Consider the following 26,927-nt stretch of genomic DNA (forward strand, 5'->3'; position numbering starts at 1 on the left):
TTACAATCCTTGTTTCTGTAACTGGTCATATGGTCAAAGCTGGTATTTATAACTACCTTCTTCTACTACCATTCTGTGTTCCCTTTGCCTTCAGTGAGAACTTCAGCTGGTTGTGGTTCTTTACCTAGTGGAGTGATCCAAACCTTCATCCCTGAAGAGTCTGGGCCATTCATAGTCTTGCCTGGTTTGGTTATTGTAATTTTCCACTGACATTAATCACAGGGCATGGTAGTACTGAGAGACGTCCTAAGGGATCTCCTGTACTCCAGACATAATCTTCCTTACCTCCATTGTGAAGTACTAGTCCAACTTTCTCTTGGTAGTCTGGGTCAATCACCCCAGCCAACACTGTAACTCCTTCCTTAGCCTGTTGACTCAGAGGCATGAGAAGCCCAAAGCGGCCAAGTTGCAGCCTTAATTTCCAGTTCAATGGGATCATTTTTGTGTCTCCTGAGGGAAGTATTCCTCCCTCTGGAACCAAGACCTCTAGACCAGCAGAGTGTAAAGTCACAGGAACAGGAAGTAAAAATTTTGCTAGTGGTTAACTAGGGGTAATGGTGAATGGTGTCACTTCTGTTTCCATCCCTTGATTCCTGGACCCATAAATCCTCGCTATGGGAGAAACAGTACCATATATTGGGTGCTGATTTAGAACATATACAGCCTGCTGGAGAACTTTGCCCTGGCTTTGCAGGGTATTGTCTCATAGCTGGTGTCACCTAGCTGTAACTGTGACTTCAAAAGGCCATTCCACTGTTTTATCAGACAGCGTGCTTCAGGATGATTGGGAACATGGTAAGTCCAGTGAATTCCATGAGCACAAGCCCACTGCTGCAGTTCTTCAGCTGTGAAGTGAGTTCCTTGGTCAGAAACAATGCTATAATGGTTAATAAGGCACTCTGCGAGTCCATAGATGGTAGTTTTGACAGAAGCATTTTATACTGGGAAGACAAATCCATAACCAGAGTAAGCGTATGTTCCAGTAAGGACAAAACACTGTCCCTTCCATGATGGAAGTGGTCCAATGTAATCAACCTGCAATCAAATTGCTGGCTGATTACTCCGGAGAATGGTGCCATATTGGGGGCTCAGTGTTGGTCTTTGCTGCTGACAGAGTGGGCACTCAGCAGTTGCCATTACCAGGTCAGCCCTGGTGAATCGAAGTCCATGTTTCTGAGCCCATGTGTAACCTCCATCCTTGCCACCATGGCCACTTTGCTCATGACAAAGGAGGCTGGAGAAAGAGGCTGACTAGTATCTACAGAACAGGTCATCCTGTCCACCTGATTATTAAAGTCCTCCTCTGCTTTTGATGGGTATTCACATGGGAAACATGTGAATATCTTCACATCCTTTGCCCACTCAAAGAAGTCTATCCACATACCTCTTCCCCAAATTTCCTTCTCATCAATTTTCCAATCATCTTCCTTCCAAGTCCCTGATCATCCAGCCAAACTGTTGGCTACAGCCCATGAATCAGTATATAATTGTACACCTGGTTTTTTTGTCCTTCCAAGCAAAGTGCCCCACCAGGTGCACTGCCTGAAGTTCTTCCCACTGAGAATATTTCCCCTCACCACTGTCCTTCAGGGATGTCCCAGAAAAGGGGTGAGGTGCCACAGCTGTCTACTTTCGGGTGGTGCCTGCATATTGTGCAGAGCCATCTGTAAACCAGGCTCTAGCCTTGTCTTCCTCTGCCAACTGATCATAGGGAGCTCCCCATGAAGCCACAGGTGCAGGCTGGGGAAGAGAAGACAGTGCAGCAGAAATAGGAACCATGAGCATTTGGGCCACTTCTTCGTGTAACTAACTTGTGCCTTCAGGACCTGCTCAAGTCTGATCATGTGTGACCCATTTCCATTTGATGATCAAGTGCTGCTGTGCATGCCCAACTTGTGGCTTGCTGGGTCAGATAACACCTAGTTCATGATGGACATCTCAGGTCTCATGGTAACTTGATAGCCCATAGTCAGGCATTAAGTTTCTTTTAATGCCCAGGAGCAGGTCAAGAGCTGTTTCTCAAAAGGAAAATAGTTATCTGTGGATGATGGCAGGGCCTTGCTCCAAAATCCTGAGTCTTTGCCGTGATTCACCTATAGGGGTCTGCTAAATTCTCCATACAACATGCCTACCTGCCACTGACACCTCAAGGACAATTGGGTCTGCTGAATCATATGGCCTGAGGGGAAGAGCAGCTTGCACAGCAGCCTGTTCAGAACCTTCTCCTATTCTGGGCCCCACTCAAAACTAGCAGCCTTTCATGTCATTTGGTAGATGGGCTGGAGTAACACACCCAAATGAGGAACGTGTTGCATCCAAAATCCAGATAGGCCCACTAGGTGCTGTGCCTCTTTCTTGGTGGTAGGAGGGGCCAGATGCAACAACTTATCCTTCCCCTTAGAAGGGATATCTTGACATGCCCCATACCACTGGACCCCTAGAAGTCTAAATGAGGTAGAGAGCCCCTGAATTTTAGTCAGATTAATTTCCCATCCTCTGACATGCAAATATCTTACCAGTAAGTTCAGAGCAGTGTTACTTCATGCTCACTAGGTCCAATCAGGATAATATCATTAATGTAATATACCAGAGTAATGTCTTGTGGAAGAAAAAGGTGATCAAGATCCCTGAGAACTAAATTGTGACATAGGGCTGGAGAGTTGATATAGCCCTGAGGTAGTTCAGTGAAGGTGTATTGCTGGCCTCACCAGCTGAAAACAAACTGCTTCTGGTGGGCCTTATGGACAGGAATGGAGAAAAAGGCATTCACCAGATTAATAGCTGCATACCAGGTACCCAGAGATGTGTTAATTTCTTCAAGTAATGAAACAACATCTGGTACAGCAGCTGCGACTAGAGTCACCATTTGGTTAAGCTTACAATAACCCACTGTCATTCTCCAGTATCCATCTGTCTTCTTAACTGGCCAAATAGGGGAGTTGAATGGGGATGTGGTGGGAATCACCACCCCTGCCACTTTCAAGTCTTTGTTAGTAGCACTAATCTCTGCAATCCCTCCAGGGATGCAGTATTGTTTTTGATTTACTATTTTTCTGGGTAGAGACAGCTCTAATGGCTTCCATTTGGTCTTTCCCACCATAATAATCCTCACTTCACAGGTCAGGAAACCAATGTGGGGATTCTGCCAGCTGCTAAGTATTTCTATTCCAATTATGCATTCTGGAACTGGGGAAATAACCACAGGATGGGTTGGGGGACCCACTGGACCCATAGTGATTCAGACCTGGGCTAACACTTCATTAACTACCTGACCCCTATAAGCTCTTATTCTAACTGGAGGGCCACTGTGACATTTTGGGTCTCCTGGAATCAATGTCAATTCATATCCACTGTGCAGTAATCCCTGAAAGGTCTGATTATTTCCCTTTCCCCAATGCACAGTTAGTCTGGTAAAAATCCACAGGTCTCCTTGGAGAAGGATGGGAGAAAGAGTAATAGTATAAATTTTTGGTGGTGTACCAGGGTCCTTCCTCAAGGGGACCCAGCCACCCCTTCACTCAAGGGGTTCTGTGTCTATAAACTGGCTCAAGTCTGAGAACTGACTGAGGGGCCATGACTCTGTTTTTATGATTTGAAGTAGACTTTTGTTCACTTGACCTAGCACGTTTCTGCTTAGGCCCTCAACCCAGATATGACCCCTTGATCTTGGACTTCCTAGCCTCCAGAACTGAAAAATAAAAAAAAAATTCTTTTCTTTGTAAATTACCTAGTTTTGATTATTCTGTTATAAGCAACAGAAAATGGACTCAAACAGTATCATGTGTGGGCCTGATTTGTCTAGGAGTCGTAATAAATTTAACCTCTTGCCATAGTAATTGCTTCAAGGAACCCAGGTCCAACTCAATTAGTAAATGGCACACCCAAGGATGTCAGGGTAGTTCAACACAGGTGTAACTCAGAATATAGTTTGAAGGTAAGGGAAAGAAACATTTTCTCCCTGGATGTGACTGAAGAAGAATGCAGTTGTGGTTGATGGGTACATGTGGCTGCTTTTAAAGCCAGCATAAGACCAAAGCTGACTCTCACAGAAGCCAAAGCCTCCAAAATCATAAAAAACTAGAGCCAAAGGATCAAAAAATATCTTAGCCTCCCCTCCTATTAGATTTTCAGAAACATAATACATTCTTATTTTTGTTAGCTTTTCCTTTTTTAAGTTGCACTTGAAAATATCTTAGTTGATAAATTGTCAAAAGACAAAGATGCTTGAGGGAGATGAGTTCAGGCAGAACAAATGAAGTGGAAAAGATATCAAATGAGAGTACTTACTGGCCAAGTCAGGGTTGCAAATTCAAATGCTCTTACTTAGGAGACCAACATCAATAAAGCAAATCAGGCATAAGACGAATTAACATATATTGCCCAGGATACCACCGACATGTATGAATGTAAGTCCAGTGCTATGATATCTTTCTATTTTCAAAAAGTTTTTAGTAGGTTAAATAAGATACTGTGTGGATGATGTTTGGCCTAGTGTCTTATAGATGCAAAGCAATAAATAAGTGACAAAATATTATTACCTATTCAATGTTATTGCTAATATTATTATATTAATATTATTATTCAATAAGTTTTAGCCCACTTCTCTTATTCTCAGTTCAACAGAGGATATATGACAAGAGGACAAGTGGATATAGATCTAGGAAACAGGTGAGCTATAGGTAACTAAAGGTTACCTTAGGAGATTAAAGGAAAGGTGAGGGGCAGAATCAAGTGACTGATATGAACATTTAAATACAAAAGATAGTAGAGAATAGAAGGGAGAGTGAAGTAAACAAAATAAATGGAAAAATGTTGAGGGACAGATATGGAACATTATTAACTGGCAATTTATATTAGTAATTAAGATCAATATTTTTGAATTTAAACAGTTTAAATCTAACCTTTATTACTTAATACATGTGCAAACTTACTCAAGTTAACTAACCCGAGTTTTTATCTGCAATATGGAAATATCAATAGTAACTCTATCATAGGGTTTGTATGAGGTTAAAGGAGATAATGCATATAAAACATTTAGTTCACTGGTAGAAAGTAGGTACTCAATAAATATTGCTAAACTTATTGTTATTTATTGGGGAGTAAAGAAGAACCAGTAAATAAAAGTGAGAAGAAAGAAAGCACAGTTTTAAAAAAAGATAAAATTACAAAATGAAAGAAGATACAGATTTTACATAACAAGAGAAAAATCAATGACTGCAGAAATTATGAAAGATAAAGAATACATAGAATAAGTCATTTTGCTTGATGAGTCATCAGAAAGTTACATGACATTTCCATTGAAGGTACAGGTCTCTACTTGGAGGTTGAAGAAGAAGCCATACAGTAAGGAATTAAAAAATGTGGTGGTAGCAAGGCATAGATCCATAGAATGTAGAAGATTGTTTGAGATTAGCACTGAAAGCGAATGGGAAATATATGGGACAAGCCTGATAGGGAAAGTTTTTGTGTTTTAATGTAAGGGAGATCTCAACATATTGTAATGCAGGTGGGAGAGGTCTCAGTTTCTGGAAAGAGAAAAAAATGATAATGGATGCACAACGGTAGAAAAAGGGATATAGAGGCTGACCCTCACTAGGAATAGGAGAGAGTGGGAGAGGGAAAACATTTTAAAGAGATAAAAGAGTTTGCTGACAGCTGTAAGCTGAAACCACGGAGCTCATATTTCATGATCCTAGCCTTCTCAGTAAGCTAGAATGTTTGGCCAGTTTTTGAGCATAAATGATATGGTGTGTCTAAAGAGTATAGAAAAATCTCGAAAGAACTGCTTTGCGAATAAACAATGGTATTCTTAAGAGATGAATAAAAGGAAAGCCCAACTGAAGTGGACTGTTACAGATGACACTGGATCAGTTCAGTCATGTTCAAGACTTTGCTCTAGAAAATCTCTATTTCTTCAATACGAGGACACCAAATGTTGAGAGATGTGTACTGTTTCATGTTGACATGGGGGAAAATAGTAGAGTTTCATATAAAATTATTTATTTTCTTGGACATTGTAGTTGTTGTGCTGAGATGATTGAACATGGGGTTCAGATGAAGTAGAGCAACACATGAATGGTGAGTGCCGGGAAATTTGAGGAAAGGAATGCAAGGAATTAGAGAACTGGAAAAGGCCAAATTAGATTTTAAATAGTTGTGAGAAAGAGACAGAAATAACAACTATTAGAAGAACTATACTGAGTTTTCACTTAGTATTTTTTGTAAAATGTTTGCAAAATGACCTCAATTCTCTACTACGCCCTATATCCATGACATTTGTGATGTGACTTTATCATACTTCCCAACAGGTGGTCTCTATGCTACTCTGTATTTGAATTAGCCTTCTGATTTGCATTGGTCAATAGAATGCAGCAGAAATGATATTGTGCTAATTTTCAGCTTAGATCTCAAAAGGCCTTGCATGCTTTCATTTGCTCTCTTGCAACTGTGCCTTCACCATAAGAACATGTCTTGGCATCCTCTGGGAAGATTAAATGTGTGAAACAGGATAGTTGGCCCAATTGGTCTAGTTGAATCTCAGGATATGTGAGAGATGCCCAGCCAGAATCAGCAGAGCTGCCTAACCCAAAACTGAACACAGACACATGAGTAGACTTCCTCAAGCCCAGGTCAGGAGAGCAGAACAATCCAATTTACCACAGACTGAGGACCAAATAGTGTTCATTGAAGTATGCCACTAGATTTTGTGGGTGCTTATTAATAAAATTGTGGTAATAAATGATGCAGTATTCTTCTTTGATAGGTTAAGTATAGACTAATCTTGCAATGCATTTCATATGAAATGCTTGTTCACCATTTCCTGTGGACACATTGGTCTGTCATATTTTCTTTGAAAGTATGTTTCTACAAATGTGTGTGAGATGTGGTCCAGCTAGCACACAGCATAACAGCATCATCTCCTCCTGTGAACATAATCCTGTTGATGCATTTAAGAGTTGATTAGCCATTGGGCAGTAATTTTATGCTGTTGGGAGTTCCATGAGGTAAGGGGTAAGCTGATCTTTGTCTCTAATGTCTGAGCTACTATTTAGCTCTTAACTGAGGGAACACGTAATTTAAACATTATGGTGAAAGACATCACATGATCTTTTTAACTAGAAACTATATTTGGAGTAAAAAAAACTAGGCCAAAGTTTCAGTTCTATTACTTAACAGTTCACATAAACTTACCTAAGTTAATTTAGTTCTTTGAGCTTCAGTTTTCTCAGCTGTGAAATAATTGAAGTTTGATTAGCCCAATAATAGACACAAAGTAAACACTCAATATATGGTAAGTACAGTGCTGTTAATAATCCATCTTATAACCCTGGTGATTTGGGTCTTATACTTCCCATTTTAATTTTTTCAAATATACTATATATAGTTCCTCCAGAAAAAAAAATATTTAGGATATACCTATATTTTTTGTTAAATCTGTTTATATTGATGCTATTTATTTATTTATGTCCTTTATTATTCCTGAGAAGATTAAGGAAGTTCATAGGAATACATAACATTCATCAGAATACAAAGTTAAAAATATGTGTCAGAAAGAGATCACCTGGATAGAGACATAAATAATTCTAGAATTGAGGCTAGAACACAAAAAGTTTAGTCACTGTTTGCCTCTAAGCTTATACCTTCTAATAAAAAAGTAGAAGAGGAAATAGAATAAGCATATGATTCTTAATGTTGGTAAAGAACAAACTAGCTTTTTCCAAGTTCCTCCCAAACAGGACACTGCAATCTAATGAAAAAAATTCTAAGCCACATCTTCTGGTAAACACAGCTTTAAATTGTAGAGTTCCATTTCCTATAATGTAGTTATAATTCTATTATACTAAATAACAATTTAATAAAACTAGTCCTAAGGGAAGTCAACATAGTAGTCCTCAGCTATATAGGTATCTGATGAGCTAAATAATGGCATATGTATCCTGACATCTAGATAAATAGACTATATAATCTTCAGGCAATCCTTCCTTAACATTACTTTCTCTTAACCCAACTTTTGATACTGAGCTGTAGCAAGTTTAATATTATATTCCCTGACAAAAAACTAGAGTGCAGGTCATCTGTATTAGCAGCTAAATGTGACATGATATGCTTGTCAGTGAGTCAAAATTGATAAAGTATTATCAAACCTGAGGAGAACAGAAGGGCATATTCTGGTTATATAAAGACACCACAATACCCTCAGGGTCAACTGGAGAGAGCACCTGCTGGCAGTGTCAAGATTTTCTTTAGTTGTTAACTTTGGGTCAGCATAGTTTTTAGGTAGATGATAAATGAGTTTTTACAACACCATCATCAGTCATTACTTATGTCAGTTTATCCAAATTCAAGAGTGTAACACTTTAGATCATTTGAACATTTGTTTATAAAATAGAAAAAATAGTATATGACTCATTCCCTTGATCTAACTCATAAGTGATTTTCTTCCTCGTTCCTTTTTCTTACTTATGTAGTTTTCTTCATCCTTATTTTCCCCGATTTCTCTTTTTCTTTTGATCAAAGGGCATTTATTAAATATCCACATCTATGTGGCTCCTTGCTAAGCTCTATAAAAACAGTCCTTGCCTTTTAGAGCTTGCATTGTAAGACAGACGATATTGATGCAATAGACACATATAAGTCATCCTGATTACAGAAGGAAGATGTTAAACACCACAGCATTTTTAAAGTACAGTCAGGCAGTCCTTTCTTTGGAACTGTTTTTATTTATTTATTTATTTTCTGAAACCCACAACTTTTACTCCTTTTACATTTCTGATGTTTTCCTTTACCAGTCAGTATTGCCAAATCTACATAATAATGAGTTTTGCGTGAGATGTTTCCTAGGTATTTTAATCAGTTCAATCAATGGATCTTATAAACTAAGTACGTTTTGTGAAATATTTGTACATTAATAACCCCTTAATTCTGCTAATTCTATAGTATGAGCAAACGCGGCTGCTGTTCCCTCAGGCGCAGCTCTGTCATCTGAACCAGATGGTTTATTCTGCTTATGTCAAGGTATGAAAATCTTATTTAATAGTCCTTGGGGGTTTGAAAATCAAGGCAATTTTATAACAGAAATACTGGAAATGCTGTAGTGCAGGCTGTAAAACAGATTCCTGCTCACAGTCCCCACGAACTGCAGCTGCTGGTTGGCTGCATTTTGCATACACCCCAACCCATTTGCAGTTTGATAATGTTGGTGGTTCATCTGGAAAAATATGACTACCAAATTCTCAAGTGTTTACCAAGGTGGGAGTTGTGGGTGTGGGGAAGAACACGCACAGTGTCTCTGACATGAAAAAATTAAAAACAAACCAACAGATAAACAGGTTATTGTTCTATATAAACAGTCTAAGGTTCATAATATAGGTCAAATCATCTGTTTGGTAGTCAGCTCGAATTTATAACGAAACATTGAATTGGGCATAACCATTCATTAGGTATCTGAGTATCAATGTTTGGAAGTGTACGATGAAAATACTTTTCTTCCTATTTACCTAATGGAAAAATTAATGTACATGAGGACCAAATGCAAACAAAGTGTGCTTAAGTTTTATTTGAGTTAAAGCATCATAAACATAAATTAAAGCAAGTTTATTTTATTTTTTTTACATTATCAGTCTGCTGTTCTCCAAAGGCAGAGTCACATTACCTTAAAGACCATATGGTAAAATATTCATTATTCCATAATATCTAGACATATTGTTATTAGATTTTTATCAGTTGCAAATGATAAAAATTCATTGCAAACTGGTTAGGGAAAATCTACCTATTTAATCTATATCTATCACTTATCTATCATCTATCTAGTATCTTGAGAAAACTAGACAGCATAGCTTCTGAGGCTATATTCTCACCTCAAACCATCTGCACTGAGAGTGGGATCAGAGCTGTTTCCAGAAGAATAGAGATATAGTTGCTGGGGATATAAACAAGTGTCCACTCTATTGATGAAATTTGAGCAACTGAATAAAGCACAGTCATGCTCCATATAATGACATTTCGGTAAATGATGCGCTGCATATACCATGGTGGCTATACCATATAACTTAGGTGAGCAGTAGGCTATACCATCTAGGTTTGTGTAAATACACTGTATGATGTTAACACAATGAAAGAATCTACCTAAGTATGGATTTCTCAGAATGTGTCTGTGTCATTAAGCAGCACATGGCAGTATTAGTATTCCCAGTAGTCTGATACATCATAGAATAATGCAAAATGTAACAGCAACTAGCTGTTAGAAACAATGCAGATCTGTGTTCGTGGGTTATCACATATTTATTCTCACTGTCCCTAATCCCAGAAGGGAATTGCATTCTAGAAGGATCCTCAAATATCTAGGGAATTGCTGTATTTGACTCTAATTAAAATTTAACCTTTTAGGTAAGTTCTATTAAAACATAAAATTTATTCTATAATCCCTAGAGATGCAGCATGTACAATATATTATTCATAAGAGTAAAGGAGATTTATGAGAAATGTTTGAATAATCAGCCAAGACTTCAACATAAATGTATGAAAATTTGCTAAATATTGATATAAAATCCTGAGAAGCATCCTCAGGAATTTTCCTTTATATTATGTTAATGGTCAAGATCAATTGAAACATGAAATGTGTGGAAATTTATGAGTTTTTATTTTATGTAAGTGCTGCCAATTTTGTAGGGCAAAACACATTTTAAAAGCCATACAGATTTGGATTTAATATGTAGGAGATGTTAGCAGAAATTTGGTTACACTGAGTCTTGTTCAAAGGAGGAGCTTACCAAAAATATCAGAAATTCAAAAATGAGTTAGAGAAGGTTTCAGGCTTTAGATTTAATCAGGGTAACCATATTCCAGTTTTCCCAGGATGGACCCAGCCTAATACCCAGTGTTCTGGTGTCCTATCCTGTCCTGTTTAACATGCTCCAGAGTTTTTTTTTTTTTTTTTGTAATAAAATGTTATTAATAGCTGCATTAAACTAAGCATAAGATTGAATTGTTTGACCCCCATTTGTTACTTAACTATTTCTGCCATGGTTTCTGTTAATGTGAGAATTGTATATGCAATTAACAGCATTCTCTAAGATAAAATCTGAATGAAAAACAACTAGTGATAATCTATATATTTTTTTCCAACCCTTTTCAGATAAAATATGATTAACATTTCCCTGTCAAAGAAAGCTTGCCAAGTGCTCTCTATTAGATGGAAGTGTCCTCCATTACAGGAGGGTGGGAACACTTTACTCTTTCTGGTCTTCCACTTTGCAGCCCCTAATGGCCACCTGGCGAAACAGCTCTTTTTTGTACCTTGGCCCATGCAGTGGCCTGTTACATGCATAAAGCCTCCAGGTCCCCACTGACAGGATGGAAATATGTAGGGATATGTAGAGAATATGGATAGTAGTATGAATGTTCTCACTAAAGTGAATTTTAAAATATATAGTGTGCATCTAAACATATTATTTATTTATTTTCTGCAGTATATTTTTTTTGGCAGAAAGTGGCTCACAGAAACAAAGTATATATTTAATAAAAACTTAGTTCCTGCCCTACTGTCTATCTCAGTCTCAAAAGAAATTTGAATAAATGTGTAACTTGCACAAAATGTTTATCAACAGTTGCTATCTGCTATGGTGGCCCAGACCGCTATGGTGAAAACTAGGAAACATAAATCTGCCGCAGCAAGGTCAACGTCTATTTCGTAAATTAGTAGGTATTTAAAAAAGGCTGTGCTCACTGATGATGGTTTAATACATGAAGCTGCAAAAGTTATATTGACATATTGTGAAGGATGACTTTTCATTTGGATCAAATGATTATTCTTCTAAATTAATCTCATTTATTTCTAAATTAGGGTATTGTTTACATACAGTAAAATTCATGAGAAGTCGAGCTTCCAACTTCATTATTTTTATTGCAAATTTTCTTATGCACATAGGAGAAGTGCAGTAAGTGATAGCTGTGAATGTGTGGGCTACATTAGCAGATGAAATCTTCATGAAAAGTTAAATGATCAGTTTTATATATATCATCAGAAGTTTCAAAAAGCAAAATAAATAAATTCTACTAACATTCATTTTTTCCCATCCAAAAATACAATAAATATAAAACATTTAGATGTTCCTTTTATTTGAGATGATACATCTGACATTACTGTAAATGCTTTTTAAATTTTATTTTAAAAGTTCATCACTGACAATAAAAATATTTATGTGATGAAAACACAAATACCAAGTTCAGTAGAATAGCATAGTAGTATAAAACTGTCCTTAGTAATTCAAGAACCTCTGTAACGTAAATGTACCTAGAATTGCCTTTGGTGCAAGCCTCTAAACGAACTGATATTTCACCAATCAAATACAAGCTGTAGTTGTCACAATTTACAGGTACTTTACATTTTAGCTGTACTTTGCTAAATTTTTTTTTATCAAAATGTTCAAAAAATGGAGCACTAAAAACTTCAGTTTTGAAACTTAAGTGAATTTCAGTTATTGAAACAAGTCTTGCAAACCAGAAAACACTGAAATTTATTCCTGTAAAAGGCAATGGAGGAAAAATAAATTATGCTAGTGCAAGTGGAATATAAAACTTAATTCTAGAAGTCTATAATATTATTTGTAATATCTTGACTAGTGGAAGAAATCTTTTGATGGAGCTTATATTTTTTAATTAGATAAATTTGTATTCCTTGCTAAAATGGAACAAAATTGATGATATCTATGATGTTGCATCACTTAAACTTTGAGAAACATAAAGTCCATTGTATTAGTCCATTTCTGTTGCTTATAACAAAGTACCTGCAACTGGGTGGTTTGTAAGAAAACAAAATTATTGCTTTCAGTTTCTGAGGCTGGGAAGTCCAAAGTCCATCTGGTGGTGGTGACAGTGACCCAGGGATCTCACATTGCAAAATGGTGGAAGCAGAGAGAGCAGAGAGACAGAATCTCTTCTTTTAAAGCCCTCAGAACCACACCCCTGACCACCATTTTTAATCCATTCATCACAGCAGGGTCCTATAATCTAATCACCTCTTCAAGGCCCCACCTTTCAATTACCGTAATAGGATTTCCCACACTTGACAGTTACAGTGGGAATTAAGCTTCTAATTTATGGACTTTGGGGGACACAATTCAGTCAATCCACAGCAGTCATCATAAGTAGAGACAATTCATGTGCATTTTCCTGTAAATAATTATAAACTATAAATTCCTGTATATTATTTAGAAAGGTATTTTGAATGAAGGCAAAGAGTTTTTAAAAACTCTTTGATTTAAAATATTTATACATTTCAATATGAAAAATATAAAGAAATGAGAATATACTCCATCTTACAGAATTTAATTTGATCTTACTAGCTACCTCAGCACCTTTAAAGACAGCATTTTCTTCTTTAAAAATATTAAAATATTACGGCCTATAGAGAAGAATCATTTGATGGTGGGGGGAATTTCAAATTCGTTAACCATAAAATGCAGCTTTGAAAGTGGCTTATGAAAAGCGTTTAAAAAATTATATTAAAAATAAATTCTTCACAACATTACAACAGAGACACACAGGTAACTTGCTGAAGCCTAAATTTGTACAAAACCTAAGTATGTATAGAGTTCATTCTCCTTCTGTATTTTCTAAAATTTCAGAAAATCAAAACAGATTTCTCTTTACTTAATATGCACATATATACTTTATTTTTTTAATTTTGAGAAATAATTTTTGCTTTGAAAATAGCATAGAGCAACTTTACAGATCCACCAATATTTTAAAAAATTGGCGAATAAATATTTCAAAAAATATATGTGTATTTTTAGTACCCTTCTTAATCTCCCAAGTGTTCTGGCTTGTCCTATCAAAAAGTAAATCACTAAAACCCATGTTTTCTACTGATTTCTTTAACTCATATTGATGCACAGAGAGCTTTCATTCATGTGGCTTTACCTAGTATTAGATTTCAGAGCTAGATGACTGTCTATCAGACAATTATCCTAAAGATGCTTTATCTCCGTAGAACTTTTGATGTATATTTATATATCTCACACGGCAAAGAGTTCAAAATTGTTTTTCTGGCAACTACCTGGAGCACAACTAGACCATGTTAACAATTAAAATGAGAATAGTTGAGTTAGGGAGAGGTACACATCCGAGGGAAGGGGAAGGGGCAAGGAAGATAGGGAGCCGTTGTGTAAGGGACACAAAAAGTCATTTCGATTTGTAGTGATAAACACGCTAATAATATCGATTTTCATCATTGCACACTTTACACAAATAATGATAGTTAACTGTGTACCTCATAAATATGTATAAATCAAAAAATAAATAAAAAGAATTCTTGAGCTCTATTCAGAGATAGAGCAGCTACGTTGAATCATTTTCTTTTCTTTTTTCTTTTTTTATCAGAAAGATGGCATGGGGAAAGTTGGAGTATGAAGATTATAAAATACAAGAACCTGAGTTTAACTTCAGCAAATCTCTATATTTGCATTGTACCTAATTTATTAGAGATAGTCCTCCAAGTGATTTACTGACCCATAGCTACAATGTGAGAATGTGGAAATCACACAACCTCATTTTTAAAGCTAGGAATCAGGTCAAGCACTCATTTTGAAAATGTCATGGTTGAGCTAGATTTCCTACTCAGTTTCAGTTAAATTTCTTTCTGTATATATTTCTCCTTCAGGTGTTAGAACTTTATAGGCATGAGAGATATGTTTAAAGAGGAAAATGTTATGATGATACCAGAGCATCAATACCAGTCTCCATAAGGTATTACATTTTATTTCTGATTCTGAAGCAAGTTAAACAATTTTAGAAAGAACTGTTTTTTAGACTTAACCTGATATGTATCCATACATTCAGTAAATATTTCATGAGATTTTAAAAAAATGTGTTAAAAAATATTTATGCCTCTGGTAGTATGAAGAGACCTATGGATAGCTATCTCTTTGTTTCCCATTTTTTTCTGTCGCAATAATTATACATTGAATCTCAGTGAAGTGACAAAAACTGCAGTTAGTGTTGAGTTATTGATTTAGTATTAATGTTTTGCATAGTTTTTTTAGAATATTCTGGCAAAGTGATTTGTGTTTTGAAGATGGATGCAGTTTGTGAGTAGAACCTGCCCCTTGAGTAGAAGATGGAACATCAATGAAGTAATTTGAGTGATGCAAGGATTCCCTTAGAAACCCTTGCCTTTGGATTCTTAAAGCATTTTTACATTAAAGATATTTTTCTTATGATCCAATATATCTGCAAAAGGGCATGAGACTGTAAAGACCGGGAGGCTGCAGTGGGCTGGTGTTTTGTTCTTTTGATCCCTTTGTCAGCTACTATATGATGAAGAAAACTGCTATTTATTTATTTATTTATTTATTTATTTAAAGATAATGCTGAACATGAAAATGGTTCTTTCCCTCTTAAAGTCATTGTGAATATAGAATTGCTCATACTGAGACTATTAATGGCAGAGATAACTCATTTTCTTATAATTCTCAGGAGTAATTAATGTTTGGTAGGGTACACATTAGCAGAGGATACTACTCTTCAGATGGAGTATTTTATGTTATATTGCACAAACAGAGAATGAATACCTTATGACTTTAGAAGCAGTGTCACCAACAAACTTAAAGTCTTAAACATAAGCAATCATCAACAGAACTTTCATATTATTAGTTAATTGGGATTATGGGAAAATTAGTGAATGGCATGGAGATAAGAGGATGTGATGAGAGGTAGCAACAGATAAGATCAAAACCAGGGTGAGGGATTTCTGGATCAAAACATTTTCTTTAATCTCATGTGACATAGAGAGAAGGATAATACTAGAATCATATTTTATTTGATCTATCCCCTAATACATATGTATGAATATATATCTATCCTCTCTGTCATATATCTCTATAGTCTATTTTTATGTTTATTATCAACTTGAGGTATAATTTCTGTTCCCACTTAAAGAGTACAATTTAAAAATTTTTGACAGATGTATACCCCTTTGACATCATCACTGACATGATACTAAGCAAAACATACTTATCACCTTTAAAATTTCCTCTATTTACGGCCCCAGACAACTGCTGACTTTGTTTTCTTTGTCACTATAGATTAATTTTTACTTTTTGGAATTATGTATTCATATATCTATATCTATATCTGGCTATTGATCTGTCTATAGATTGAAACACGCACTATTTTCTCTTTGGGTATGGTTTCTTTCACTCTGCACATGCTAATGAGGTTCATTCATTTTGGTGCATGTATCAGTAGTTTCTAGTTGTTGTCTAGTATTCATTGCATGAATATATCTTATATATCATTTATCCATTCACCTATTCTTGGATTTTTGGGTTGTTTACTGTTTTTTGGCTAATGTGAATTAAATAGCTAGGAACATTCATGTACAAGTCTTGTGTGGATACATGACAATCTAATAAATATGGGCGAAAGGTTTGAGCAGACACCTCATAAAAGAAAATGTATAAAGAGCCAATAAACACATGAAAAGACACTCAGTATAATTTGTCATCAGGAGAATGCATATAAAAACCTCAGTATTAAGAAAATGCATATAAAAACCTCAGGAAGATACAAATACACACCTACTAGAGTGGCTAAAATTATAAAGGACTGAAAATTTCAAGTTCTGGCAAAAAGTGGTAGTGTTGGAGCACTCATAAACTGCTGGTGAGAGTGTACAATTATATACCACTTGGAAAATTGTTTGAGACTTTTAATAATAATTGAACAGACATCTATCATATGACTCAGCCATACCTCACCTAGGTGTTTACACAAGAGAAACAGAATCTATTTTAAAAGCAGCATTGGAGGAGAAATATGCACTTTGCTGCTTTGACTGTGTGACTTTGGGAAAGTTGATTAACTGTCCCAAGTTTCAATTTCCTCATTGTTAAAAATTGAAAATAAATAAGATATATTCATATATGTCCTTGCTTAACCCCTGAAATATACCAAAACTCAGTAAGTGTTAGTTACTTTCCTTCATATGTTAATTGTTCATTTGGCTCTAAAACATTCACGTCACAGTGTGCTCTAAATTATTTTATCCAATTGCCTAAAGTTGAAACCTCTAAAAAATTATTAAGCAGAGAAATCTGAGCCAGATGAATCTGACAGAGAGATATAATCAAGAATCTGTAGAATCAGATAAAATGTTCATTATGCAGAATTGTGTCCAGCTACTGGTCTATGGAAACAAGACACAAGATAGGCTCAGAGCAAGGACATTGACAGGCCAGTGGAGAAGCATTTACCTCGTGACTGACTACCTTGTGACCTTTGTTAAGTATAAATTTGAATATAATTGGAATAATTCTCTGCTTTATTTATGTTATCCACATCTCAAAGTTCATAAAATTTTGTTCAGACTTAGTGGTTTCTTTGGCCTGAATGTTTGCCTCCCCCACAGCCCCCAAAATATTAGGTTGAAACCTCATCACCAATGTGACAATGTTGGGAGGTAGGACCTTTGGGAGGTGATTAAGTCATTATAAAAGAGTGCCCTTATAAAAAAGGCACAAGCAAGCTGCTTTTTTCCTTTTCCATCATGTGAGCACACAGCAGAAAGGCACCACCTATGTACCAAGAAGCAGGTCCTCACCTGACACTGAATCTGTAGACACCTTGATTTTGGCCTTTCCAAACTCCAGAACTGTGAGAAAGAAATTTCTGTTGTTTATAAGCACCCAACTTATGGTATTTTGTCATAGCAGACCAAATGGATGGAATATATCAGTGACTGTTTTTTAAAACACTGGATGATTACTGAGTAACAAGGATGTACTTGGAAGACCAGGCAGCAGGAACGAGTCCCTCGCTATAGGACCTCACTTTGACCTCAAGGAAACATATCATGGGCATGTAAATCACATTATTAACTATAAAAGCAGAGTGTTCTAGAAATCTAGTGAAAAGCAATTGTTTTTTCTAGTATATTTGGGGAAGATACCAATGAAAAGGATGGCGAAGCAGCAGCAGACAGACATTTCATGTATGTGTTTGAGTGTGGTTTTATGAGACAGGGTGGGAAGGCTATAATGCTTGTCAAGCTAAGAAAACATAGAGCAGCCTGGTTGAAGTGGCAACTTTCTGTAAGTGAGGAGTACAGAAGCAGTGTGGGAAGATAAGCAGTGGCCAGAGGGTTAAGGGGATAGTGTTTATACTTCAGTTATAAAAAGCTATGAACATTTTACATGTGGCTGCAGCATGATCAAAGGTGTGTTTATGAAAGGATATATCTGTAGACAGGCCATGATAGATTGAGCATCTGGAGATAGCACAGACAGTAGAAGAATATTTAGGTGACTTTTGTGGTAATCTAGGATCAATGTTAATCTTTTAACTCAGTGCTTTCCATTCTATTCCCCTTCTATGGCCTTTCCTAGTCCTAGATTTGGGAAAATCCTTATTCCCCTGACTTTGCAATGAACTTAACCTGCTGTGAAAAAGCTGAATGATCAGGAATGTGAGTTCAGACCCTTCCTTAGAGGAATAGCACAAAATTAAAAAGGTGTTGTGCTTTTTAGAGGGAAGGAAATGTGTAAATACAGAGAATTACCAGCAGCTGTCATTTTAGAAGACAGATCTTTCTCTTTGTTTTGTTTTGTCCCCTGAGGAACAATTGAAGGTCATGTTATTAAAAGTGCTAGTATATTATAATATTTGTGTCAGCTAATTAAATCTGTCATATCAAACATCTTCTAGTTTGCCTGACACTTTCTCTTAATTCCCTCCGTTTCTACTCAATAAATAGAGGGGAGAAAAACACAAAATCTCAGCTGTTGGAGTCAAATTCACCAAAATGCTGTCAAGTAACTCTTTGTTTACTTCAATATATTTGTTAATTTAAAGTAAAATGTTCATTGGACTTTCTTATATTTGCAGTTATTTTATGCTTATTAATAATCTATCAGGGTAATTTAAATGTAATATCTTCAGTCTGGATTTGCTTTATCAACCTGAATTATTCCTGAGAATTACTTGATTTCTTAAGCATGGCATATATATATAAAAGTTAAAGAAAATAACAATTATGAGGAAAGATTATAAAAAAAAAAAAACTGTTACAGAGATGAAACTGGCTCCTTGAAACAGTTACCCAATTTAAGGTTTTATTCTGGAGCAATTTGGAATTTCCCAAATAATTACCTCAGCATAAACTCTAGGAAATACCGACCTGTCCGAGAGGATCACACATAAAGCTGTACAAATGATAGGCTCATCCTGAGGTTGCTGAGAACATGTCTCCAAAGTCTTATTCAGCGCTATGTTGATGTCAACCTTCTGCTTTACCAATCTATCTCAAAGAAAGTTTTACTACCACCACTATCAAAACAGTGTCCTAGGAAATAAACTCATAAACTATGTGCTTCCTCTCCTTTGTGTTCCCTAAGCCTTTACCAACAAACTCTGCAGTGGTCTTCTCCAGTGGAGAGCTTTTCCTGTGTAACCTATACTCACTTTCTATATCTTGAATATTGTCTCATAAATGGTCTTGGGGGTCTTCAACTATTTTCACTGATTTCAAATTATTTTATTTTATTTTTAAATTTATTTTCTGAATAACTTTTAAAAAGTAGATAAACTGAAATGACAGTCCTCATATAGGACGAAGCCTCCAGTAATGTCTCTGTCAGCATGATCATTGCATTTTTCTTTCTGATCCTTTCCTTCTACTGGATGAATACAAAAGACAGCTGTGGAGATGACAGTAGGGACTTCCTCTGTCCTGCTCCTGAATTCTGGGCTACCATCAACTGAGGTCCTGCTGAAAAAACAGCTCTCTGTGTTTGATGATTGTTATGATATTAACTTTTCACTAATAGTATTTCCCAAGATTAACTGAATGCCATTCAGGAAATAAACAGAGCAGGAATTTAAGCAAAAGTTTGAAGAATCCTGGATTTACATATAAGTTTCTGATTCCACACTTTCCCATCTCCAATCACCCTACACAACTGAGTTACATGCTTGTAACTCCCTTGACATCGGACAAGACCATATTTTCATCACCCCTCACTTCAGCTAGAAGAAGGAATTAGCTGATAATTTATAAATTTACATATATCCAAACACACACACTCATATGTATAGTCTATGTTAGAATACAGAATATAAGTTAGTTATTGATAAATCAGTTACTTATAAAACTTTCTTCACAATTCTCTGTGTTGTAGAGGATTATTACACAATTCTCTTATGGCTTAAGAAATCATACTTTTTAAAATCAGTTCTTAAATTACACTGTAATAGCACATGAGCACCAAATCATGAGAATATTACCCATATTAGGTTGTACCTCCAAAGTTCTCTCTTCTTTGTGTAAACTCATACTTTTAATTCCATCAATTCCAGTTCCAACTACCCATTAGAAAAAGCATAGATGCTTCACAATAGAACTTACACAGTCCTTAAACAGAATGTTTCAAAAATATTTTAATAAAATGAGAAAATAACCAAGATTTAATAAATAGACAAGTTTATGAATAGCAGAATCCTGTACATGTGTTAAATATGTCCATAGAAAATCTCTATACATATATATATCATACATCAAAACATTCAAAATGGTTTCTTTGGGGCTGGGAGAGATTTGTTAGCTTTGTCTTCTGCTTTGTAAATTTTTGTGTTCCCCAAATTTTTACAGTGAGTAATTACTAATTTACCATAAGGAAAATAATATCTTAATTTTAAATGAAACCATGAATGTGACATGTATAACACACAACCTCATACATAGCAGGCAGTCAATAAACACCAAATACTTCCCCACTGAGAAAGCATTAAAGAAAAGGGGAAAGATTCATTTTGTTGTCAATAAAACCTTACTCAAATTGTCTAGAAAGCAACTGTACCCAAATATCTTACAACCTTGGCTAAGAAGAACAGCATAAAACTTCGAGACAGGGGCTAGCCCTGGGCATGAAAAGCCTTCACAGAAGAAAGTTAAAATGACTCATTGATGCGCTGGGGTCTAATTAAGCAAGTGAAGCATGAGGTGATATCATCAAAAATTGTTCTAACGGTAGGGAAGCAATTATGGAAACTATTGCAGTGGTCAAGTTCACTCATAATGAACACATGAATAAGAAGCTGTACACTAGCCACTGAAAGCAAAGTTTTATCTGGAACATATTTTTTTTTTCTATGATAACAAGCAAAGTCAATGCTTACTCCAATTTGCTTTTAGGAGGAAAGGTGAAAGGTCAAGGTCTTAAATGATCATAAAACCCCAAATAAAATGTTCTATCAGGCCAATACCAGGATCAGGGCCATACATTCAACTTCAAAATAAAACTAACTAAATAAATAAAAATAAAAAAGAAATTATTTAAGAAATAATTTTGGCTTACCTAGACTACATAGTTAAACACACTACAATTCAAGAGAAAGAGTAATTGCATGCTTGGCTTCAACACTCACACACCTCTCTGCCCACATCTCTGCGTTTTGGGGCTTTCCTCTTTTCTCATGGCCCATCTCACCAACAAACTAATGAAGTGCAATAATTAGAAGTAATATCGGTAGCAGAACATTACTCCATTTATTCATGCATTTATTCATTTATTTATTCAGTATATATTTACTGAGTTTTCTTTCAAAAATATTTTTGAAGTGCCTACTAAGTGCTAAGAAGTGTTCTAATCACTAGAGATACAATAAGACAATTAGGGTAGAAAGATTCCTACGCTCCTAAAATTTATATTTTAGAATGCAGGAGACAGACAATAAATAAGCAACACAACTGAGCTGGGGTATGCTGCTGCATATTTAAATTACACTGCAAGAAGGATGACTGAGGAAAATTCAGTATTGCCACCTGATTGCACCTTCCCTGCTGGCTTCAGTGCTCCACGGCGTGTTTGTTCCTTTGGCTTTAGGCAAAGGTTCCGGTAATAAGTCATCTTTCAGCTGCCTCAGTCTTTCCTCAGGCCTCATTGGCAGTGGAACTCAATCGTCTCTTCCCCCTTCTTCATCCAGCTCAGGCACCTGGGGTTTATCCCAGCCTCTGCTGTGGTCTGATCTCACCCTTCCACATTGAGCCTCCAACAGATTGCTAATCTGAACTAGGTGACTTTTTTTTTAATACGTGTGCTGAGAATGACATCAAGATAAACCTCAAGTCCTCCCTGATCAGGCTAGACTGTCAAGTTTATTTTGCTGTGTCTTGGATGTGAATATTGAGGAGGAAAATGTCAGAATACCTTAGTTATGCTATTTGCATGTTTTATATGCTATTTGAAAAGCAGAAGGATCAATATTAACAAAGCTAAATTTTTCCCTAAGATAATCAACAAATTTAAGGAAATACCAAATAAAAATAAGAGAATTTTGAACTACAAAATCTGAATCTAAAGTTTATGTGGTGAAATAAGCAAGTAAGAGTATCTGTCCATAAAAATTCTGAAAATGAATTATGTTGCAAGACTAACCCTATTACAGTATAACACATTATAAAATTATCATGCTTTTTAAAGCTCTGTGGTGTTGATGCAGAAATTAACAGATCATTAAATTTAGTGAAAGATAAAGTTTCATTTTAGTAATAAATACTATTTGAACAATTGTGTAAACTCCTGGAAAACAGATTAATTTGAAACCTATCACACTTTTTCTCGATGGAGAATTCCATTCGTATCAAATATATAAGTATCAAAATAAAACCACAAAAATCCAGAAGAAACCATGAAAGATAATAAAAAAAAATCTCAGAATAGAGAGGGTCTTTTCTCAGCATGTCACAAACAGAATTCATAAAAAACTAAAAACCAATATGCTTTTATATGCCACAGTAAAGTCAATATTAGCATAGTCAAAAGACAAATACTAATTAGAAAAATATTTGCAACTCATATCACAAAGGACTAATATCCTAACACATGAGAAGCTTTTTCAACTAACGAAGAGGAAATACTTGGCAAACCAATAGAAAACAAGCAAAAAAAGATGCGAACAGATATCTTCCTAGAAAATTAATTGCAAAATTTAACCCTATAAAAGATGTGCAAAATCACTACAAAATGTTATGCACAATTAAAATTACAGAAATATATTTTATCTATTACTTTTTACCTTTGAGTGAAAAGTAAGCCTTATTGGTCAGTCTATGAGGAATTAGAAGCTGTCATATACTGTACTTAGCCAGTTGAGTTAAGTAAATTCAGAATATTTCTGTTTAGTCCTAGTATATTGTTCTAAATGTCCCCTTCTTGTTTCCTTACCTGCTGTTTGAGCCTTCTCTCTTTCTTCCTAACCAATGTCCTTCATATCAGATCTCTCCTTCCTGTAAATCCTTTTGGAAGCTTTCATATTATTGTCTATTTTTAATTTTCTATTAAATTGTCAAACTATATTGTAAGTATTTTGAAGTCTGAGCCTTATTTTATTTATTTTTTAATAAACCCAGTGCCTGAACTTACCATTTGCTAACAGTAAAAATATCTGTAATGGGATTAGACTTTACAACTTTTACAGATTTCAAATGTTTTCTCATTTGGGACCACAATAACCTCCAGGGCTGGGTATTACTATTTACACTATTCTACTGATGAGAAAACTGAATCAGGTTATGACCATGTATTGACCAGGTAGCAGAGTCTATAGTATGGACATTTGAGGGTCAAAGGACTATATTCAGATCCTGGCTCTTCCACTTACAGGTCACGTGAGATTTACTAATTTAGTTAACAACTTTAAGTTAAGTTCTTTGCCTATAAAATGGAAATGACTATAATCCTTACCTCAGGGTTTCTGGGAAGAGTAGAAAATAAAAATAAAAAATAAAACATTTGGCACATGACCAGTAACATAAAAAGTGCTCAGCTGTTATTGTGATTAGTATTATTTTTCAATAGCGCAGCTTTTTTTTTTTATCTGTAGATTTATTTCTCTTTACAGTGTGTCCTTCTGATTCAGGCCCCTTATAGACGACTTGAAATGCTGTCAGTGAGTCATTTTTGGTGATGGATTGATGGTGAATTCAATAATAGGAATGTATTTAGTGCTTTACCAACGTACTTTTCTTATATATAATTCCATCAGAGAAGCAGTAATAATCAGGTAAGATGGGAGTTGGCATTGAATAGCTTTATTATTCATTATTATTGTAACATCAGCCCTTCACATCTGTTCTTGTTACATTGTGCATAGTGCATGAATGATACTTAGTTTGATTAGTGTCTATTCTTTTTTCCTAAGCCTTCATCAAAACATTTGTCTGATATCAATATGAATTTCTTTCTAGCTTTTTCTTTCTTTTTTGTACAGAATATAATCTTGCTCATCCATACAATTTAATTCCCTAAATTACCAGGCCTTTTTTTTTTTTTCTTTACTTGTCAAAAGCCCCAAGCCACATGAAATAATAGATCATCAATTCCTATTGTGAAAAGACTGAATATATGAAGTAGCTTTCATTTAGAAGTCAGTTTCTGTTGGTGTGAAAGAGAAAGTTTATTTATTTTTTTTTAGCTACCAAGTTATGGTCAACATATACATACATGCCAGCAAGAACAATATAAATGTGGAACTTGGGAGGCAAGAAAATATTTTATTTCACTAATATTTTCTCTTTTTATTGTGAATAATGGAAACTCTAATTATGTTATTAAAAATAATGGTTTTAGTAATAATTTGGTTATAATTTACTATATATTCATAATGGATAATGCTTGCTCTTTCCAGAATGATTTTCTTTTTGGTCTGGAAATAATAATAATAATAAAAAAATCATTTTATTTTTACAATAGCTTGTGAACAACATAGCTATAAACTCCCATAAAGGAAGAAAAGTTAAAAATAAATATTTTTTTTTTCACGTAGTAATTGACACAACTACAAGATGAGTTTTGCGACTTCTGTCGTGGATTGAACAATTGAAACCCAATCAGACCAGCAGAAGTGGAAATCTCTAAAGGAGGTACACAAATTAAAATATATCTTCCTACAAATAACTTTTCTAGGTCCAATGGGAAGGTTCTAAAAATTTGAGGTGAGATGATAGAGCATGGTTCTAAGTTGTTTTTATTGGACAGTAAATTGTGTGCTTAAATTAAATTACCTGAATATATTCATTCTTCCAACAAATGTTGAATTAAGGATACTTTTGTAAATAAAAGCAAAGTCTAGTTTAATTAAAAACATCTATTTAGGTAAAAAAATTGCCAATGTATAATTTTATTTATATTTTATAGCTGTATATTCTTAGCAATACTAGGTAAACTGTATTGAGTGCTTAATATAATCCAGGCACTAAATTGAGTACATCACTAATATTAAAACTCCTCATAGCCCTTTGATGGGCAGTATTGCTTTACTGATTTAAGATGAGAAAAGTGAGGTTTAGACAGTTTAGATAATATGGTCTATTTTTTCCCATCTAATCAGAGGAAATACTTGCAATTTGAATCCAAGCTAATTTGATTTAAACCCCTGTCATTTTCAAGTGAAATTATTTAAGTGCCTCCATTTGTAGTAGCTAGTATATAGATGAAAAAAGACAAATATTATTTGTTTGCTGTCATTTTCTGATGAGATGAGGACCACCAATGCAGCAAGCTCTATGCCTGAGTACACTATTTGAATTTCTGCAAGAGGTGAATCTAGCTATTCTAACCCCTACAGTCCTCTTACTACGCTTATGGTGCCTCTTTTTTTTGTTCCAGTGTCTTTAGCTCCACCTATTCCTATGTTTTATCTAATGAATATGTCTTGAAAAATGTCATTTCCAACCTTGAAAGATTGTTAGGCAAGTAATATAAACTGTATCTAGGCTACTTCCTTCTCTGTCCTGTGTAATTGGCATTGCCATAGATCAAGCCAATTAAATTTGAATTTTCGATAATCAACAAATACTTTTAAAACGTAAGTATGTCCTATGCATGTATTACACTAAAAAATGTAAGTGAAATTCAAATTTAACTGGGCATCCATATTTTATCTGGAAAACCCAGTCCTGCGGGGGGAGAATACACACACACACACACACACACACACACACACACACACACACACACACACACACATGCACATAAAATTGTGGATAAGCCTATTGGTTAGGTTGTCAGATGGGGGTGGTTGCTAGGTGGTCAGCTTGTAGAAGGTTATTCCTTGTCACCAAAATATGCTATCTGAAGTCATAGTCAATGCGCCTTTCAATGACCCCTGGAGAACTCTCCTGGCATTGTTTTGCATGCTCCCATGCCGAATACCCATTTTTAAACCAAATGTCATAGACAGATTATTAACCAGGGAACTTGCAAAAAAAACTAAAGTATGAGATGATTCAACAAAGATTTGTAGGGAAAGAATTTAAACACCCATAAAGCAAATTGTTCGCATAAGATCATGAGTATAGTTCCAGACAACTGGTTTGTTTATATTTGTGGGATAGAAAACTATCTTACCTTTATCATGATATGGCTTCACCTAGGTCATGACAACTTAGAATCATCTCCTGAATATGCCATTTATGGACCATTAATCAGAAATAGTGAACAATGAACCTGTGTGGTTCTTAATCAGAGGTAGTGACGAACAAATAATAAGCAACTAATCTGCAGCTGTTGATCACACATACTGGGTGAGAAAATTTCATTCCCTAATGGTGTCAAATAGGGGCTAATGAGAAATGGTAGCTACAAATTTCTTTCTTCCTTTTTCCCCCCAAGTAGCTATCAGAAAACTCCTAAGCATAATAAAAATCACCAAATCACATACTCCTGCCTGTTTCTCAGTTTTCATTTTCATTAATAACAGTAATGAAATGTTAAATATTCATTTCTCTAAGCATCCTGGAATTGCACCAAGAATATATGATATTGAGGGAAGAAAAGTATACAAATTAGGCTTGTCTTTACCTTGTCTGATTATACCCATATGAGACAAGAATTCTGTAGATTGAGACCTACATGAGTGCCCCCTCTCATTTA

General features: G+C 35.3%; 1 pseudogene; it reads right to left on the minus strand.

Annotated features, from left to right (window-relative positions):
- On the minus strand, window positions 1-21,902 carry LOC134381633 (uncharacterized; annotated as a pseudogene).
- Between the last annotated feature and the right edge of the window lie 5,025 nt (window positions 21,903-26,927).

Source organism: Cynocephalus volans, chromosome 7, assembly GCF_027409185.1.
Source record: "Cynocephalus volans isolate mCynVol1 chromosome 7, mCynVol1.pri, whole genome shotgun sequence".
Taxonomy (NCBI): Eukaryota; Metazoa; Chordata; class Mammalia; order Dermoptera; family Cynocephalidae; genus Cynocephalus; species Cynocephalus volans.